Raw genomic sequence first — 21,298 nt, 5'->3', positions numbered from 1 at the left:
AAAAGCCTTCTTTATACCTGACCCCTAAGACCCAACTATCTTGAATTCCAAGGTACTTTTCACGTTAGCCAGTTAAAGACAGCATAGGGCTTAAGAGGCACACTGCTCCTTGACCTTGCCAAGGAAACCAAGGGTTCTTGCAGAACACAAGACTGCTAGGTAGGATGCTCCTACTTCATCTACAGATGATTCAAGCAGTGTCCTGTCCTAGTGAGCACAGTTATGATGTATGAAGGTCAAGGCCTACACTGCAGACCCAGAAGGGTGATTGGTCAGGTTCCTGAGTGAAAGATGGCTCTCCACTCCATCTCCCTCGATCTTTGGAGTGCTTTCATATTTGATTGTACCAGGAAACACTGGGCATTTGTGGCCAAAGTTCTTGTTCCCTGATGGTACATTGGGAGGTCCTTTGTTTGGAGTTGTGGTCCATGCTGGTGTTCTAGAACAAGACCACCTAGCATGAGGCGCAAGGAAAGGAGAAGCTCTGAGCAGAATTTAATGAGAATTTAAGCTTTAAGCAGTTTCACTGTCAAAGCTATTTGCTCTTCTTGATCAAGCTTGGTACACCTTACTTCACTTTCTTGAACTTCTTTTTCATACCGGCCTCCCTACCTTGAGTATCCAGCAATTGTTCATCCTTCCTGGGAAAAAAAAAAAAAAAAAAAAAAACCCACAAAAAAAAAAAAAAAAAGTTTTTTTTGGGCCTATTCTCCCTTCCACTGTCATGTACACCCTGGGCCAAGCCACATCTTGATTTCTACATGGTGCTCTTAACTGGTCTCTTCCTCCCCTACCACCCATTTTCTACAACAAGGACTTAAGGCTCTTAATGGCTATTCCCCCCCCCCCCCCCCCCCGCATTGAGTGAAATGGGAATCTAGTGGTGAGCTTTAAGTAGATGACCAAACACAAAGTCCTTGCATGATCTCTGACCTGAGACTTTCCTATGCTTACTTGGCTATATGGTCTACCCCCACTGACTAGAGAAGGGGCTCCTTGCTGGTAGAGGCACACTTGCTCCCTTAGAATTACTACTATATATTATAGGTACTCCATATTTGTTCATTTAGATTCAGTTTGTCAACATATACTATAACAACCAGTGCTCATTCTATCAAATACCCTCCTCCGTGGCTGTCACAGCTACCCTTATCCTCCCACCCACCCCTCATTCTGCAACCCTTTGTTTCCCAGAGTTAAGAATCTTTCCTGGTTGGTCTCCCTCTAATTCCAACTCCCCTCAGATCCCCTTTCAATCCCTTTCACTATTTCTTATATTCCATGTATGAGTGAAACCATAGGATTTGTCCTTCTGATGGACTTCACTCAGTATAATACCCTCCAGTTCCACCCACACTTTGAAGCAAATGGTGGTTGTCATTTTTAATGGCTGAGTAATATTTCATTGCATATACAGACCACATCTTTATCTAGTCACCTGATGAAGGACATGGAGACTCCTTCCATAGTTTGGCTATTGTGGACATTACTGCTATCGTGGTACAGGTGTCCTGGCATTTCACTACATATCTTTGGGGTAAATGCTCAGTAGTGTAATTGTCGGGTTTTGGGTATTTGACTTCGAGGAACCTCCAGTTTTCCAGAGTAGCTGTACCAGTTTGCATTCCCACCAACAGTGCAAGAGGGTTCCCCTTTCTCCTACCTCCTCTCCAACATTTGTTGTTTCCAGTCTTGTTCATTTTCACCATTCTCGCTGGTGTCAGGTGGTCTCATTGTGGTTTTTGACTTGTGTTTCCCTGATGGCAAATGATAGAGCATTTTTTCCACATGCTCGTTGGCCATGTGTAGGTCTTTGGAGACCTTTCAGGTCTTCTGCCTCTTTCATGACTGGATGGTTTACTTGGGTGTTGAGTTTGATAAGCTCTTTATAGATCTTGGATACTAGCCCTTTATCTGATAGGTCATTTGCAAGTATCTTCTCCCATTCTGTAGGTTGTCTTTTAGTTGGTTTCTTTTGCTGTTCAGAAGCTTTTAGTCTTGAAGTTCCAAGTTCATTTTTGCTTTGGTTTCCCTCACCTTCATTAGATTGGTCTTGCAAGAGGCTGTGGACAAATTCAAAAAGGTTTTTGTCTGTTCTCTAAGATGTTGTATTCTTGTCTCACATTTAGATCTTTCAGCCATTTGGAGTTTATCTTTGTGTATGGTGTAAGAATGGTCCAGTTGCATTCTTCTGCATGTGGTGGTCCAATTCTCCCAGCACCATTTTTTGAAGAGTGTCCTTTTTCCAGTGGATATTCTTTCCTGCTTTATCTAGTATTAGTTGACCAGAGTTTAGGGTCCATTTCTGGGTTCTGTTCCACTGACCTAGTGTCTGTTTTTGTGCCAGTGCTATAATGGTCTTAATGATCAGCTTTGTGATACAGCCTGAGATCAGGCATCATGACTCCCCAAGCATTGGTTTTCTTCTAGATTGACTGATTTGTTGGCATATGGTTGCTCATACTTTAAAAGTCTTGTATTTCTTCGGTATTGGTGATCTTTCATTCATGATTCTTTTTAAATAAGGCCAGACAAGAACAAGGACTATTGAAGTGAAAAATTTTAAACTAGTAAAAGGGAAGAAAGGTGGAGAGATGATAGAGTCTCCCAAAGGGGACCCTAGAGGGTGATCCTCTTGCTTTAGAATGGATTTCATTCTATATGTTAGAAGATGCTCAACTCCAAATTTAAGTAAACCAGCAATACTCAAACTCAATATCAACTACAAAAATGTAAAGATAAAAGAGGGGGGGCAGACTGGGAAGAGACTGTAGTCTCACAGAATGAGCCAACATGGTGTTCCAATTGGTTTTGGTGTATCTTGATCCAGGTGTTAGAAGGTATTAACTTTTATCATTGGAAAACAAAATGAGACCCCCCCCCCCATATTCCATGGGTCTACCAGAATTAAGCTGACTACATTGAAGGGAATCCAGAAGTAAAAGATACATCTAAAACATGTAATTGTAGCAATATGAGAGTCCAAAAGGAAAAAGCTTAGAAACAAGTTGGTAAAATGTAGCTAAGGTGGGAAGAGAAAAATCTTGGGAATTTTTAACTTTATATAAAAACAAGTTGTGATTAACGAAAGAGGGTGGGTTTTTTGTTCAAAATTTATTCGTGAGACACACACAAAGACACAGGCAGAGGGAGAAGCAGACTCCCTGCAAGGAGCCCAGTGTGGGACTCGATCCCAAATCCTGGGATCATGACCTGAGGTGAAGGCAGATGCTCAACTGCTGAGCCATCCAGACATCTCCAACCCTCTACTTCTTTATGCTGTTTTCCCCTTCAGCCCTGGAGCTTTCCAGCGCTGCTTGTCCAGTGAACTTGCTTTTCCTTTATTCTTCTGGTAGTTCTGGGGAGGGGCCTGTTGCACGGATTCTCAGGTGTCTGTGCCTGAGAGGAGATGCCCTGCCTCTTGCCAGGTGCAGGACTCCGTATGAGCCATTTGTCCTGTGATGCCTTTGTTCCCTAGGTCTTGCCCCTTCCTTATGAAAGTCGAAAAGAAAAATGGAGGCAGCCAGATCTCCAGAGCCAAGAGCTCCCTGCGAGTACTGAACCGGGGCCTCCTCGTCCACACTGGTCCAGATGCTCCCGGGGACAGGTGAAGATGCACTGATCTGTACAACTTGTAGGGTGCCCAGTGGCAGGAAAGCTCTTGCTTTCCTGTGCCCTCCGCATTTCCACTGGTCTCCCCGGGGAAATAGGATAGCCAGCTTTGTCCGTTTAGGGGTCCTTGGATCCAGGGCCCTGCGCTCCTGGACCTATGCTCCCAGGGACCCCCCTCTCCCTAAGGGAATGGAGGACAGCCGCCTCCATTGCTGGGCTCTAGGGCAAAGGGAGCTCTGGAGCAGGCCCGTGTAACTGGCAGGCTTCTCCCAAGTGTCCAGGAGGGTTGTGGTGCTCTGGCCCTTTACCGAGATCAGGCCACGATTTGCTATGAGCTTTCCTCCGGGTGCTCCTCCACTAGGGTCTTCAGGAATTTTGAAGCTTCACTGCCCCCTCCCCAAGTCTGCTCTACTTCCCTGCTAAGCACTTTTCAGTCAGGGAAAGCTCAGGCATGGATTTTTTTTTTTTTTTTTTTTTTTAAAGTTCCCACTTGCCCATGGCTGAGTTTTCATGCCTGGAAGCTTTTGGGGGCTCCACTTTCACCCAGGTTTGTCATGGTTCCCCTCTTCCACTTTTTTCCCTGCCTTCCTACCTTGTCAGGAGCAAAAACTGTAGCATTCCGGCTGTTTACATCTCAGGTTGAATTCATAGGTGTTCAGGATGTTTTGAAAGTTATTTAGGGAAGTTTGTGGGAGCAGGAGTTGAGGACCCCTACACTTCCCCCATCTTGCCTTGACCACTCTAGGTACTCCATATTTGAATGGACTGGCATCCATTAGTTCTAGGCCACATTGTTTCCCCCTGCACCCCCCCCCCCCACTAATGTTCTATAGGATACGAATGGGTTTTTCCTCCTACTGAAAATACAAGCAGAAAAGTAGGTCAGTGGGAAACCCTGGTGGCTTTAGCTTTACTGGTTTAGTGGTTTTACACTGGTAAATAAGTCTTAAGTTACCTGCCCAAACATGGTTAGGGCACCAAGCTGGGTTGAGACCCAAGAACCACATACAGAAACCCACTTGTATAGGTAGGTAAAGCCATATTACTAGTTGAACTGGTTGGAAGCCCCACCTGGCCAGGCTTCCTAGAGCTCCAACATCAACCAAATAGGCAAGGACTTGAATGGAGACCTAGGAATTGCTTATTGGGCAATTCCTGAGTAGGTACCAGCCTCCAAGGTATTCTTTGAACCAGTCTAGGCCTAGGAGCCAGAGTCTGGGGAATGAGGTCTAGAGGAAAACAAGCTGAGGGAGTTGTACTGCCTGTGGCTTTCTCTGAACATTTTCAGCCTATTTCCTAGTGTCATTGGAGGCCCGAGTCCCCTTCAGCTCTATACTTCTGTAGGCTTCTATAGTCTCTACCATGGTGGTCTTAAACTACTAAACATAGTTCTGAGGATCCAGAGAGCCACTTTTTTTTTTTTTTTTTTTACTACCCACGATGTGCCACATGGACAAGAGTCCTGCTCAGAAGACCGGAGAAAGCAGGATTCCATTTGCTCAGGTTCCTTAGGCTGTACCAGAAGGTCACACAGTCTATTTTAGGACATCACCAGTGAAGCCTTTTCTTTCCGCCTCTGAACACCCTGGTCTTACCAGGCTGCAGACAAGATGAGAGAACACTTGCCATTATCTTGTTCTAGAGGCAGCAGGGATAGTCCTTAAGGAGTGAGGTGGTTAGGATAGTTGCCTTAGGCTCTTTGATCTTCACCTCCATCTTCAGAGGTGGGGACCTGTTGAGCTGGAAGGAAAGGTGACCTCGTTTTCCTTGAAGTATCCCAGGAACCCCTCACTCCCACACCTATTTCTTAGCATGAAACCTCTCCAATGCGTTTCCATCTTGAAAGATATTATACCAAGTCAACAGCAAGGCAGGATTATAGATCTTACTAAGCCTCGGCAAATACATAGGAGTGTTCCAGTTACTCTATCCACTATCAAGTGAATTACTTTTTGAAAGGCCATTCTGATGTGTTCCCCTCACCACTTCGCATCCCAAAGCCAGGCATGAAGCCTAGAACACGGGTTTTACAGCAGAGTGCATAGAGTGCATTTCTGTACACCAGTTCCCATATTCGACATGACAGCTTGGGGACGGTTACAGTTAGTGCAGCCAACTGAGTGTATGACACTAGAATGGATAAGCCATAGTAAGTTTATAATGAAATACCATACAGTGGTGGAGAACTGCTACAAATAACATGCAGAAGTTTCAGACAAGGGTGAAAAACCACTATATAGAAATGGAGTCCTGTAGTATATGAAGTTCAAAACCATTTGTGTTTTCACTTCTATCACTTGATAAATCTTGCCTTTGATAAGGATCAGAGGCAGCACAAGGAAAATGTCTGGGCTTGTCAGTAATGACTTCATCTTCCTGGAGCAGTTTCATGCAGGGGGTTCACTTTAACACTTCACCAATGCAGTAGAGTAATATTAGAGGAAAACCACTGGAAAGCACATAGAAGTTCAGGCTCAGTCCAAGCTTTGCAAATTTGCCTCTCAAGGTTTTTGCCCAGTTCCCGGTAATTGGGTCTTTGCAATGGGGCCCTGGAGAAGAACATGGCTGGAGATCCGGACTCCCCCCAGGAACCTGCTGGTTACAATGGAAAACACCTTTGGCTGGGCTGACCTCAAGGAAGTGGGGTGGAAAAAAAAAAAAAAAAAAAAAAAGAAAAAAAAAAAAAGGAAGTGGGGTGGAATTCCTAAGGCTGCCAGAACTATTTTGCAGTGGACTCAGCACTACAGGTTTGTTTCAACAACTTGAAGGAAGACTTGGCCTGTCTTCCTGGAAGAGTGGTCTTGTCTACTAGTTTGCTGAAATCTAGTATTTTTCAGCAGTATTAGGAGCTTGAGAAATTGCTACTAGTTGAAAGAACAGACATCCTATGTGACCACACAGCCGGTCATATTGACGTGATGTGACTCTTTCCTGGACTCTTGTCTGCTTTGGACACTGGTGATGCACCAAGGAGCAACAGTGAGGACTTGTGTTATACCTATCTCCTCAGGCCTTGTGAGCCTGCTTTCTATGGTCCAGAAGGCCCTGCAGGAGGGGACTCCAAGTTGTTGCAACTTCAAGGTCTATTGGAGCTTGGAGTATAGAGAATGCTACCTCCATGGCCCCCATCCCAGTATAGTCAGCAAGTTGCACTCCCCTCTGCTCCTAGTCTGCGCAAGACTAGCTCCTATCCACCATGCTCTTCAATTCTGCTCCTACCTTCACCTCCATCCTCTAGCACAGATTCAAAGATCAGTTTTATGTCTGGAACACACTTCCTTACCTCTTTCTCAGCCCCTTGTTTCATGTGCTTTTAGGTCTTTGAGCTTCTGCTCCTTGCATGGATCATGGTAAGAGTGTGAAGGCAGGTCTGTGTGGACCAAAGCCTGGTCACATACGAAGGAGCTCAAGAGGTTCTCCAACCAAGGCCCCCCCCTCAATATATTAGGTTTGAATTTGAAAAAAAGTACTCCATATTCTTAGGGCAGAATATTCAGGGAGATACCATAATAGTGGTTAGGTCATTTGTCTAAGCCCATTAACCATGTACATGAAGAATTAGCCCCAATATTAACTATGGGCTTTGTGGGAGATGTTTGGTCCATGTAGGTCCATTGATGGACAGATGTACCATCTAGTGGTATGTATTCACAGCAAGGGAGGGACACTGCATGTGAGGGAAGCAGAGGGCATGTATGGAAGTCTACAGTTCCACTCAAGTCCTGTGAACTAAAACTGCTCAAGGTAAAAAAGGAAAAAAAAAAAAAAAAAAAGCAATGCCCAAACTATACTCCCAGAACCAGGTATTTAGAAGACTGATCAAACTGACAGGCCTTGCAGCATTTTCTAGATTAGTCTCATTCAACCATCATTGATCACTTCAGTAGAGGGTTCTCTGGAGACCATGTTGGAGAAGTGTCTTGGGCCAGGATTGCCTTGAAGTCTAGTAGTAAAGATCATCAACATCTCCAGTTTTGATCAAGGGTAGTGCCCATCCTCTCTACTATCTAGTCATTCAACCAGGTGAAGTCCAGAACTGAAGGCTCCCGCCCTTATGTGCTGTGACCACTTCCTCGATTAGACCCCAGTCCTGTGGCAGGTAGCCAAGCCATCCCCTAGTCTGGCCTATGTACTGGGTACATGGAGTATGAGACTCTAAGGCATCAGATATCTAAGGTGGGAGCTCTTTTGGTGACAAGAGTTGGCTCTTTCTAAAGCAACGTGGTAGTAGTTCTACAGAGACTTTTACCAAGATAGCATTAAGTCTAGTTATCTGATAGTCCCTTGCTAAAGTTAGAAACATGGAGAACGTTTTGTAGGGAGGATGACTGGAAATGCTAAGTTTCAGTAGCAAAGTTGGTACTCAGGAAAGCCCCCTGGGGAACATCTAGGTACCACTGAATGGCTGCTGGCAGTGCCCTTTGACATGTGGAGCTTCACAGTCAGGATGCCAAGGTAGTTCTTTCCTAGCACCAAAAAACCCTGGTTTCTACTCCAATCCTGGGTTTCACATGCTTTTGGGCATCCAGATTTTAAGTAAAATGTAATATAATAGCCAAGAAGCTAGCATATCTCAAAGATGGTCATCCTTTCAGGTCAGTATCAGGAGTACCATTTGCCAAGCTTGTTCATCTGATACAAGTCACCATGGGCTTAAGTTCACACATGGGCCTAGCTTTCAATCCCTTAAGCTCATTCCCAGGATTCTCCATCAGACATGGATTTTGGAGGATTTGTGGAAGGGGTGGGGGGCCTGCTAGGAGATGCCACTGTATTTAGAAACCATGGCGGCAGCACCATTGCCCAATTTATAACCCAACATGAAGGGGACACCAGCTCTCCCTCAGCCCCTTCTAACTTCTGAATAGCTCCTAAACCCCAAGACACCAAGAAAACCACCAGTGCGAGGACAGCAGGAACCTAAAGCAGCATCAGTTTTAGGCTTTCTAAACAAGTGTGGGATGGGGAATTGTGGAGATATAGCTGGTTTAAGGAAGATGGTGAATCACACAGAATCCTCCAAGTTTGGAGCACCTAGGAAATTCTAGTAGGGACCAGTAGTAGTAGGCATTACAACACGCTGAATTGCAGCTCAGAAGAGTGCTACTGGAGGAGAGCGGGGGGTAGAGGGCAGGGAGAGCAAGCACCTAGCTGCTAGTTGAAGCTATGAAGTCCTGAGACCAAACCTAGAGCAGGAGTGATAGGGACCAGCTAAACAGCTTGCAAAGGAGACATGAACGAAATAGCTGGAGACTTGTCAATCCCTGGGCCAGGTGTCAGCTGGGCCAGAGTCCCTTTAGACCTAGATCTGCCAGGGAGATTTGAAGAGGTTGAAGTCCATTTGGGAACATTCAGACCCCAGAAATTTAGGAAGGTCTTGCAAACGTGGTAAGGCACTAGTATTAGTGGGGAAATGGTTTTCAGGATAGAGATTCTGGTTTTGTGATAAGCTCCAGGTCTAGAAGGAGTTGAAATCCCTCCAGAAGATGGTGGGGGTGAAGGGTTAGAGAATCCTAGAAAATAGATGCATTTCTTCAGGGCAGAGAACTTCCAGTGAGTGACAGATCCCTTACAGGCTTTCTACAACTGAGAAGTTACCCTTGAGGGACCAGGAGGACCATGAAGGTATTGGCAGAACAGATATGGGGTCCTGGCAGGACTCCCTGAACTCTCAGGCAACCAAGGGCTATTCATCCAACCCAGAAAACTACCGTTTGGATGCACCAGGCACAGGATGGTTTCCAGGTTCACCATGACCTGTACAATCGGAAGTCTTGTCAGCCACACTGGACACGTTTCTCTAGGCACACTAGTACATGAAGTCCCCAGCGAGCCGCTGGTTTCCTGACCTAGTTCTCTGGAGGCAGAAAAGAGAACCCGGGAAAATACTATTAAGGAAAGATCCAAGATTTGTCTGGGTCCCTAAGGTAGAAACTACGGCTCACCCAGAGCCCTGAAGACCTCAGCCTTGATAGAGACTATAGCACAGATTCACCTAGATTTCACCTCTGGAGAACAGGGAGGCCCCGGCGTAGAGTGGTGTCCGGTCCTCCATTCACAGGAAACGGCACAGAATTTAGGGTAGGAGGCAGCCAGCCCTGTTCTGCGGCAGTTGTGCTCCAAACCCTTACTTCAGGCAGGTTGCCTAGGAGGATAATCCCTCCATGCTTTTGATCCCCTGAAAGGGATTGCAGATAGGATCTGCTTCTCGATCCTGGAAGAGAGAGAAAGATACAAATGGAATGTATTAGGAAGACAAGGGCTTGACCTTTGCAGACTGATCTACAAGGTTAGGGCAATAAGGTTTAGACTTTTTGCTTCTCACCACCAGGATTTTTTTTTTTTTTTTTTTTTGAGCTCGAGTGACTGATGGAGATACTGCTTTTGACTTATTCAGGTTGAGCAATTACCTTAATACTCTTCATCCCTTCATTCCTTAAGACCTTAAAGCCACCTGTGGCTCTTAAAAGTCAAGAAGGCTACTTCACCAGCTGTGCTAGGAATGGAGGAATCCGTTAGAATAGGGAGTCAGCTTTGTAGGTTTTTCCTGGTTTTCCCCCAGTTTGGAACTTTTCAATGCAGTCAAGGCTGCACAACTTTGGCAGCAGTACTTCCAGCCCATGTTAGTGGGACCACCTCCCCTCGGAGGTCCCTAGTGTTGGGGTCTACTCTTGAACTCCATTCTCAGTACAAGCAGATCTTGTGAAGCCATTTATTCCCCCTGACTGCTTGGCCATAGGCAGTTTGTTTTTTTTTCTTGTAGTTTTAAGAACCAGGTACTTAAAACCCAGCCCAAGAATGGAACAGCAGTCTATCTGTACGTTCCTGATCAGCACTTGTGAGGTAACCTGGTTGATGAAAACCTTGCTGCTCACTCCCTCACCCCCCAGAAGAGATCCTGGCCTAAAATCTTTTGTTCTGATTTCCTCACCCCACCTTCCTGCCTAGAAGACCATCCCAATTTTGTACAGATCTTCGGAGCAGCTCTCTACTTGTGTGGAATAGCTGCTTATTCATGAATGGCTTAGTAAAGCCAGTTAGACTACATCTTTTGTTGTTTGCTTTATGTATACAGTGGAATATTCCTCAGCCATCAGAGACGACAAATACCCACCATTTGCTTCGATGTGGATGGAACTGGAGGGTATTATGCCGAGTGAAATAAGTCAATCGGAGAAGGACAAACATTATATGGTATCATTCATTTGGGGAATGAAATAGTGAAAGGGAATAAAGGGGAAAGGAGAAAAAAGTGGGGAAATATCAGAAAGGGAGACAACATGAGACACTCCTGAGAAACTAGGGGTGGTAGAAAGGGAGGTGGGCAGGGAGTGGGGGTGACTGGGTGACGAGCACTGAGGGGGCAACTTGATGGGAGGAGCACTGGATGTTATGCTAGATGTTGGCAAATTGAACTCCAATAGAAGACAAACAAAAACCCACCAGAAGCTGGGTGAGTTACTCTTAACTAAAGTCCTCATTTGAGGAAGAGCCACAGCTAGGCTCTGGAAGTTAGCTATCAGGATAGAGGGTTTAACAAGATCCCTTCATTTTAAAGCCTGGTCCTGATCACCCTCCATCACAAAAGGTACGCTCCTAGTACTACACAGTAGGATACTATGCTCACAAAGAGCCTCATTTTCAGATCTGTCCTGGGATGGCACTGGAGATCTATTGGGCTCAAGTTCGTTTTCTGCTGCCTTGAAAAGCAGCTTCAAGGTATAGTCACCTCCTCCAAAATCCAGCCACAGGGCTAGGCTTTGATGGATACCAGGTCATCTGGGACCCAAGCTAAATGCCTGTAGGGATCTATCCATTTAAGTAGATCTTAATTCAAAAGTATCCTCCAAAGCACAGCTGGTACTAATATGGCCACATGCAATATTTGTCAGACTGTCCCCTGACATTAGACCTTAGGGCTATAGTAGAAAGGCCAGCTAGAAGTCAGAGCTCTGGACCCTGATATTAGGGAAAATGCTTTGAGTGTGGTTACTCAGTGGAAGCACCCAGGATTCAGAGCTCCTGTTATTTTTAAGCAGGCAGTTGCCTACTGGGCATACACGCTGGTCACATTTAACTCCACGTTCAATTTAGTCCACACTTAGAGCTTCATACCACTGTCTTATCTGTGGTGCATGTTATGGGAATACTAAATTCTCAGGTCAGGAATCTGAGAGCTCCCCACTTCCCCTCTTCACAAGTAGCAGAGGTAGGGGGCGAGTGTGGTGTCTTGATATAGACTACAGAACCTGGTTCCTTAGCTTGTGTCTAAATCTGGTCAAGTTCATTAGGCACGGACCAAGACCGACCGCAGGATTTGGTAGTGTACAGCTGATAGCCACCCCAACTTCCACAGCTCTCCCAGGGGACTTTAGGATTGGCTAGGACAAACCCTGTAAGACCTGGAAGTTCAGGGATCCTTACTTGGCTTTAAACTTCATTGCCAATCTCCAACCACACCTGTCAGGAAGAACAGGGATGCTCCTATCTGGAGGCTTTTCAATAGGCCCTTGCCTTCTTAGGAAGGCTTTTTTTTTTTAGAAATAGGTTTATTCATGAGAAACAGAGGCAGAGACAAGTAGAGGGAGAAGCAGGCTCCCTGCAAGGAGCCTGATGCAGGGCTCAATCCCTGGATCTGGGACACAGGATCACGCCCAGAGCTGAAGGCAGATACCCAACTACTGAGCCACCCAGTCACCCCCTAATGGAGCCTCTGTCTCGCAGAAAGTAGACCAGAAGTTGCTAACCTTTTCTGCAACCAGCTGTTCACTTTATTGCTGCAGTATAGTCCCAGCCCAGGGTACAACACTGGGTATTTGGGCCAACATTTGCTAGTTTTTACCACTTGAATTCAGTAAAGACTTTCCCCTTTACAAAGTGAATTCTTATTAGATACTAGGCTACACTCAAGTCCAGAACTGTAGAGCCAGAGGAACAGTTCTTGGGAGTCCCTGAAGGTTTTCAAACAGCAGTTAAAGAAAACTCAAGACCAGACAAACCACGGGTAAGGAAAGCAGAAACAAGGGAGCCTGAAACTTCAGGCAAACCCAATCCATGGAGATCTGAGCACATCTAAAGGGCTACCCTGAGTGCAAACTTGCTCAGTCCAGTCTACTCTGCTCCTGTTTGGAGGCCTTCTAAACTTTGCCAGGAGTATAGTCTAGCTGTGATTCATTCATCTGGAGCCCGACCAGATGGATTCATCTTAGAAGCAACCACTATTCTGAAACTGAGTATAGTTCAGGGCAGATCCCCATGTCAGAGGCCCTCAACAAAACCCTGTGTCTAGGAGAGCTGGTTTTGTACTCTAGGATCTGGAAAGTACTCAGTTGGGATTTTCAGAGTATTCTTATGGACCCAATGCTCAAGTATTTTGAGAAGCTCCCCACACCCCCTCTTGGGAGGAGACGGCACAAGCTGCTCTACATCTGAGCCTGTACAAGCGTACCTTGGGTCCTTGCACTTTTAAGAAAAAAAAGTTTGTGGCAACCCTGCACTGAGTAAGTTTATCTGTGCCATTTCCACTCCCCTCCTGTACCATTTGTCTCTGTAGCACATTTTGATAGTTCATGAGATTTCAGAATTATGATCTGTGATCAGTGACCTTTGAGATTACAATTATGGTTTCAGGTCCCCATGAACCACAACCATAGGATCGGAAACTGATAGGGGTGTTCTGACTGGTCCACCCACCTGGTACTCTCGTCTCTTGTCTGTTCAAGCCTCCCTGAGACCAGATTAAGCCAGTTAATCTACAGTGATTTCAGAGAGATAGAATTCTTCCTTCCACTTGAACACTTCAAGTAAAAAAAAAAAAACAAGCTTAGTGGAGAAGGTACACTGAATGCCGATAGGCCAAAATCTGGGCCTTGTGACAGTTATACAAGTTGTGAATGCAAAGGAAAAGTTCTTGAAGTTGGTACTTCACCAGGGACCACAGGAAGGTTAAAGCCAGCAGCCTTATTGCAGACATGGATATAAAGTTCGAGTGATAGAGCTAGAGGGTCAAGTCTGGCTCAAAATTCCCTCAAACTAAAGCTTAATCCAGAGCAAGGCCAACTCTCCAGTTTTGTGTGAGTGGAGGGACGCGGGGATGCTCAAGTTTGAGGCCGGCAGAGGTCCGTTCTTGAGGTTCAAGAAGTGGTCTCCATAATAGAAGCACAAGTTGATACAGCAAGTTCTCTAGAAGATCTAGCTAAGATAGTGAAGATTTTCACTATAGCAAGAACAGCCTTGTATCGTAGGACGCCATCTAGGGACTTCTAGTAGATTGAGGTTTGGGGCCAGGAGTTCTGAGAAACAAGCTGTTACTCTTGTTAGGGGCAAATGCAGCTGGTGACTAGATTGAAGCCTGTGTTCCTTGGCCATTCCGAAAGTCCCAGGGCCCTTAGGAATTACGCTAAATCGACCTTGCCTGTGCTCCAACAATGGAGCAACAAAGCCTGGATGGCCGTTAACATGGCTTAGAGTATTTCAAGCTTACTGTTGAGACCTGCTACTCAGAAGATCCTTTTCTAGTTAACTGCTCATTGACAATGCATCTGGTCACTTAAGAGCTGAGGGGGGGCCTACAGAGAGATCGAGGTGTTCACGCTGGCTAACAACCTCTATTCTGCAGCCTACAATTGGGGAGTACTTCTGACTTAAGTCCTCTTAGGAAACAGTTTGTAGACAGGGAGCCTGCAGGTGGATCTGGGCAGAGGAAGTTGAAAACCTGGGAAAGGATTCACGGTTCCAGAGGCCATTAACATTCAGGATTCATGGGAAGAGGTCAAAATGTCAACAGGAACAAGAGTTCAGAAGTGGATCCAACCCCCATGGATGATTGAGGGGCTCAGGACATCCGTGGAGGAAGTCCCTTCAGATGTGGTAGAGGCAGAATTAGAAATGGAAGCCCGAATATGGGACCACACGGCCATGATCTCGTGCTAGAACTAGTGGAGTAGATGCTGCTCGGGGAGGAGTGAAGAACATGGTTTTTGAGATGGAATCTACTCCTGGCGAGGATGCTGTGAAGACTGTTGAAGTGACAGTTTGAACTCTTCCATAAGCCTACTTGATAAGGTAATAGCAGGGTTCAAGAGGACTAACTTCAGTTTTGGAAGTTCTGTGGGTAAAATACTGTGGAACAGCAGCGCATAGCCACAGAGAAATCGTGTGGGAGGAGAGTCCGTTCATGCAGCTGAGTTCATTGTTGTCCCAAAAACTTGCCACAGCCCCCTTCGCCCCAGCAGCCGCCACTCAATCAGTCGGCATCTGTCAGCACTGGGGCAGACACTGCACCAGCAGAAAGACGGACCAGCTGAAGGTTCAGGGGCACAGCATTTTGGGGAGATTTAGTTCAGGTATTTTAGGAAAAGTATCGTACACTTAGTAGGCTACAGTGTAGTATAAACGTAGCTCTTACGTGCTCTAGGCAACCAAGAGGTTCATTTAGCTGCTTTATTGTGGTCTGGAAGAAACCATGGTTATCTGAGGCATGCCTGTCTGAACAGACTTTTCATCTAGGATTACAAGTCGTAGCTCACTGGAGACTAAGGGGGCTGTACGGCAGGCACCTAGAGCCTCTCAAGGCCCACCAGAGGCCACCTGCCCTTTATAGGGTGGCATCTAGAGCCCCAGCACAGATCTCAGGGGACAGCGTGCAAGTTGCCAGAGAAGTTCACCTCCCAGCTGCACAGGACTTCAGGGAGCAGCCTCAACACCTATACTTTACATGCACTTGATTGTTGCATGAGTGGAGGGTATAGTATGGCTGAGATCCTTAGGATTGGATCTTAAGGATCCATCTAAGATGGATACATAGAGACTAGAACCGAGCACCTTCTACTCCACATTTCCGAAGGCAAGGTTAAGGCCAAACCACAAAGGCGCTTAGGGGCTTAGCTTTGCAGTAGTCTTCATGGTGTTCCTCTAGGGAGGATCCTAAGCGGTGACCCACCCACTTCATACTGTTTGAGAAGGATTACTTCGGCATGAAGCTAAGGACCACTTTTCTGCACAATGATGGGTGGGGGAAACGGCAGCTTGGACACTATAGTAGGACACCGGGCTGGGAGCAAGGCAGGAGAATCCATAGTGGCTTCCTCTAAGCTCATAAGTGGGACTGCGGCATTCTCTGCACAAGGGGGACCTAAAGGCCTAGCAATATTTATAATAGGACAGCAAAGCTAGACAACGCTCCATGCAATTTCACTCACTGAGCTACAGGCTTACAAAGGCTTCCGCATCCTCTGCATTTCCCCGTTTCCCACAAGGAACGCCAACATCACCTGCATTTAGAACGAGCCTCATCTGCTGGCCGTTTGTGGCGGTGTTGGGGGCTGCCTTACACAATCCAGCTAGCATACCACTTCCAGCTGGAGGCCCACGCCAGTACCCACAGAAGTGTTGCAGCTAGTGCCCGGACTTTGGGCACACTCCATGTTGAAGGTGGGGTCTGTGAAGACCTCAAGAGCTAGCTAGTCCCTATTCCTTGTTTCACAGGTGAGGGCAGCAGCACCAAAGCAAACAAGAAAGCTCAGCTTCACAGGCATAGGAAGGAGTCAGGCTACAACTAGATTCAGGTGGTTCCCAACATCATGAAACAAGATCTAATGAATTGATTAGAACTGGGTCCAAATGCCTTTTCAAACAGAGACTTGTGCTTTGAGAAAGCCCCAGCTGATAAGACTTTCCCTCCCTCCCGAGGTGAGGATTAGGAGTTCTGTAGGAGAGAGTAAGTGTACAAACAGGTCACTAGAAAAGACAGGAACTAGGATCAGGTCACTTCATCCTTAGGGATTGAAACCTGACTAGAGAAGCAGAACTAGCAAGGAATGTTGAACCCCTGCCAGGTTAAATGGGGAAGGGGGGGGAAAGCTTTGGTTTATTTAGTTCTAACGAACTAGTAGCCAGATAACCCTTCAGGGAGAGGAGCAGAGGTCCCTATCCCTCACGAGTTAGAGGTGGCCTTAAGGTTTTCTGGAGGACAGTTACAGCCCATAATGGCCCCCCGCACCCCCCCCCCCATCATTGCAGGACTGATCCTTGACAACATTAACAAGATTTGAGGAAGAGAGCCTATTTTAGTCACAGCCCAGAAAAGGAACCAGCTTCCTGAAGCTCAAAGATCTTTGCCTGTCTCCATTCTGCTGAGCACCTCCTTAACCTGGTGCCGTGTGGAGCCAGCATGCAAAGGGGTTGAGGGCTTTATCATCGCAAATGCAGATTTAAGAAGCCACCTAGACCTCCAGGACCACAGAAGTAGATGAAGCATCTAGAAGACAATGCCTAGTGCCCAGGGCAGCCAGTCCCGGTACTGGGGAGGGAAGATGCCTGCTGCTCGTGGGTTGGGAGCTCAGGTTCACCTGCTCCACCATCACTAGCGCTTTGTTCTGACCTAGTTAATAATTCCGCTCATGAACGACAGGCACGGATAGCTGCAGACTGCTGTACCGCAGACTCCAGGCTTCCCAACTTCTGACTCAGAGGCTTTGTGAGGCCCTGCCTATGGTTCGCCCACCAACATCGGCTTCCGCGTACCGGGGGTTGCTTTTGAAAGGCTGCTTTAGCATTCCCTCCCAGGCTGGGCCATTAGGGACCCAGCAGGCTCCTTCCCACCCTGTTCTGCTGGGTGAAAGAGAATTTGCCTTAGCCCAGGAGCCAAGGAATTGCTCCTACTATCTTCTTTAGAAAAGGAAAGGTCTTAGAGCAAAGGAGGCCTCAGACATGCCGGTGGAGGTGCGTTCGGACAGGTTTATTGCAGGCTGGAACCTCCTTAGGCTTCAGCAGAGTGAAAGAGAGCAAGAGAAGACAGGAGCTTTCTCAGGAGGAAGGAACCCAGAGAAAGAGCCGACCTTGCCAGCTTGAAAACAAAGGCCCAGCAACCCCCCCCACCTCCCCCTCCCTCGTGTCAGAGAGCTCCAGCAGCCTGGCTAGGACCACCAGGATCTGACCGCTCAGGGCTGGACCAACAGCTCACACCAGCCAAGATACCCATGGGAGGGAGGTGGCCGCAACCTGCCTCTTTATAGGTCTGCCTTCTCCCCACCCCCGCTATTAGCTGGAAGGACAGCCACCTGTGCCAGCAGCCTCTCACCTGCTCTGCCCCCACCAACCTCCTGTTGGGTTTTGGGGGCTAATGAGGGGCAGCTGGGGTCTTCAGGGTCAGAGACGTGAACACTGTTAAAGCAGGCGGAGAGACTTGGCAAGAGTTCTCTGCAGCTCAGCAGCTTACTGTGAACGAGGAAACCACTCTTGGGAGGTCCTCCCTGGCCCCGGGGACAGCCATCGGCGGGGCAGGGGTGGGGTGGATTTTCCTTGGAGAGCTGAGGGTTCAGGTAGGGCACCCAACACATCCCTGTCTGCCTGTGACTGTCCCACTTTTACCACTGGAAGTTCTGTGTGCCCTGGGAGATCTCCTAACCTGGGCAAATTGGGGGTTGGTCATCCTTTTTTTTTTTTAATATATATATTTATATTTTTTATTGAAGTTCAATTTGCCAACATACAGTCTAATGCCCAGTGCTCATCTTGTCAAGTGGTCATCCCTGCAGAGGAAGGTACAGTGACTTTCCAGGGTCTGGCCTCCCGTGGCTGGTAGGGCTTGGGCTGGGAGCTGTAAGGGAGGGAACACTTTGCTTTATTTAAACGCCCTTGAGTGTTTCTAAACCACTTAGATTTACAAATCACCCTAGACATATTCCAACTCTGCCTATTTAAAGACCCGAAGCATTTCCTATTACTCTTAATTCAAATTGTTTTAATTTGGGGGTAGAAAGGCTAAGAGTTTTGTGAGATTTGTTAAATGTGTACCTCTGTGTCTTAATTATGAACAAGCTCACCAGTTAGGCCCACGGAAACTTTTTTTAGAAGTCTGATTACCTCCTATTTAATGAGTTAAATGTCAGGTTTTTACTGTTAGGACCCCTTAAAAGATGGCAGGTAGTTCCAAAGGTGAAAACCTACAAACAGAATGTATGATTATAGTTAAGAATTTGGAATCCAATCACTCTATGGTGGTTGTAGGTTTATCTCATTGTATTTATCCTCAGGACTGGTCAGCGCAATGAGTTCAGTGGATTACACGGTTTGGGGTTCGGCTGCCAGTTTTGATGTGAGATCGAAGCTTGAAATTATTTCATTTGTGATGCTTTAATTGATACATGTGTTGATGATTTTCGCTAACACATTTTAAAGTTAATATGTAGACATGTGGCAAATTGTCTATATGTAGTTTAAATAAAAATATTTCAGTATAAATAGCATAAGGTGTTTGTATACCTTTAGTCTACACCCTTGGGGCCTCTAGGTAACTGCAGTCACTTAACAAGATTCTAATCTCTAGAGAGGACCACCAAGCTCTTTAAATGCCTTCATCTGTTTCTAAGGGACATTAGAAGTAACTTCAGCACCGTGAGCAATGGCTAAGCCACGTGGCCGGCTTGAAATACTATGTGGATGCCACTGCCGTTGGAGGAACAGGGTCTAAGGACCTCAGGACTGAGTGGCCCATCAGCCCAGCATCTTCCCTGCCCCCTGTGTGGAGAGCAAATTGCGGGGCTAGGTTCTCCTTCCTCAGCCTCTCTGCTTTTAAGGAGGTCTCAAATCCCCTGAAGAGATGAAAGGCTTGGCCCATCCTGCCTTCAAGATACTGCATTTGCTCAGTGAAAATTACACGCCGTTTTTGCAATGCTCAGGGACAAAGTGTAGGGAACTCTCTGAACTTGCAAAAATAGAGTATAGGGCTGCTTGGTGCTGATTGCTAATGCACGCATGTGTGCTTTGTCAGAATGGGCTCTGAGCCTCATCCTTGTGACACTATTGGGTGCGGGTTGTGAGCGATGGGACGTACCTCCCACCTTTCGCTATTGCCTGATTATTCATTCAGAAACAACAATAAGTAGCTGGCTATTGTGGACTAATCAGATTGCTTGGAGTCATTTCGCAACAGCATTTTCAAAGTCCTGTTCCCCTTCCCCACACATGTGGATGCTCTACGCATTTGCAAAAGAGATGCTTTCTGCAGATGGTTCCTTGTGCCTAGGGCTCAGGGTGATTTAATTCCAGCATTTGCAGAATGAACGAATGGTGCCGCGCCCAGCGGTGTCTGGTTAGGGCAGCTCCCTGTCTGTAAACTCCTATCCCACACATTGGTTGAGCACCTCTTGTGTGCTGGCAGAGGATAGTCCCACTGTGAATAGAAGTGGGTCTGATCAACGCCAATCTCCATGCTCATGGAACTGCCAGTTCAGTGGGAAGAGGTAGACAATAAGCAATGATTTATTTTCTTGCTTGTCTGATGGAGACGGTGCTGCAGAGCAGGTCAGCGGGGGTGTGGCAGGGGTGCATGGTGCAATTTAAAATTGGGTCAAATGTAGAATTATGCGATGGTGGAAGGAGGGCCTGCATCTATTTAGGGGAGAATCATTTAATGGAGGAGGAATTATTGGTGCAAAGGTCCTGGGGTTGGACCCTGCCTGGTTCAAGAAAGAGCCCTGCAGCCAGTTTCTGTACAGAGCTGAAGGGAAGCAATTAGGGAGCGTGGCAAGAGAGGTTATTGCCAGGGGGCCTGGGCCCTTACAAGCCTTTGTCAGGACTTTGGCTTTTCCTTTACGGTGATGGAAAGCCCTAGAAGGGTTTGAGTGACATTTACATTCTTAGACGACAAAAGGCATTTTGAGCATGTGTGAGGTCCCCCAATCAGCAGAATCAGCTAAACCTGGGAGGTTCATAGAAGGGCATATGCACAGACCTCATCCCCGATCTCCCGAATCAGGGACAACCTGCTTTCACCGAGCCCCCCCAAGGGAGGAGACAAAATACAGCACGCCCAGGTAAATTTGAATATGTTTGATAAACAATGAATAATTTTTTATGTAACTATGTCCTCTGCAATGTTGCACACTTATACGAAGAAAGTACTTATTTATCTGAAATTCAAATTTACCCGAGTGGCCTATATTTTTATTTGCTAAACCTGGCAACCCTCCCTCAGATGATTCTGATGCATGCTGATGTCTGAAAAGCACTGTTCTAGAAGCTGTAGCTGACCCACCCAGGTGCCCTCCGCCTGGGTGGCAGGGTGTCTCCCACCCAGTGAGTGCTGATGGCTGAGGGCCCTTGGCTGCCACCTTCTGTGGGGCATCGCCCCATGGTTGACCAGATCTACACTTGGTCCCTAGCACATGACCAAGACCGCTCTTGTGTCGAGGGCTGATGGCTCTGTTCATGGCTTATTCTTCAGTCCTCCCTGCTGTGGGTCAAGCTAAGGCCAGACTTCACTGAGACCCCATCCTGGCTCTGCTCTGTCTCCTTGCTTATTCTGTGTCCCCTACTTCCCTACGGATTTTTTTTTCCCCCTGAGAGAACTCCTTCAGTATTTTGTGAACATCCAAATTCCTTTTGGATTTGGGGGCCATGCCTGAGCTCAAGGGTCACTCTGTCTGCTACTTCGAGGATAGCCTCTTGAAGCAAGTGTGAAGCAGGGAGATGTTGATGTTAACTAACATCTTATTGCACAATCCGGTGGTCTAGAAGGGTGCTGGCAGCAGAGGGGTCAGGTTTGGGGTAAGTTTGCAGGTACAGTCAACTGGACCTGCTGGTGAGTTGGAGGGAGGATGAGAGAAAGACGCCAAGGTGACTCCAGGGATTTTGCCACTTACCACTTCCCCAAGGTGGGTAAGATCAGGAGCGGGGATTTCTG

At 46.9% G+C, this 21,298-nt stretch overlaps 2 long non-coding RNA genes across 2 annotated transcripts in view; one reads left to right on the top strand and one right to left on the bottom strand.

The window, feature by feature from the left end:
• LOC111098570 overlaps window positions 1-21,298 on the top strand; it is a 59,853-nt gene that overhangs the window by 35,664 nt on the left and 2,891 nt on the right. The window lies entirely within an intron of this gene.
• Window positions 545-21,298, bottom strand: part of LOC119864627 — a 39,293-nt gene continuing 18,539 nt past the window's right edge. The window contains exons 2-3 of the long non-coding RNA XR_005368330.1: window positions 9,608-9,826; window positions 545-641 (exon numbers count right to left, since the gene is read on the bottom strand). This is a non-coding gene — a long non-coding RNA (uncharacterized LOC119864627). The remainder of the gene's footprint in view (window positions 642-9,607; window positions 9,827-21,298) is intronic.

The sequence above is a fragment of the Canis lupus genome, chromosome 13 (genome assembly GCF_011100685.1).
Source record: "Canis lupus familiaris isolate Mischka breed German Shepherd chromosome 13, alternate assembly UU_Cfam_GSD_1.0, whole genome shotgun sequence".
Classification (NCBI taxonomy): Eukaryota; Metazoa; Chordata; class Mammalia; order Carnivora; family Canidae; genus Canis; species Canis lupus.
This window is presented reverse-complemented; position numbering and strand designations above follow the sequence as displayed.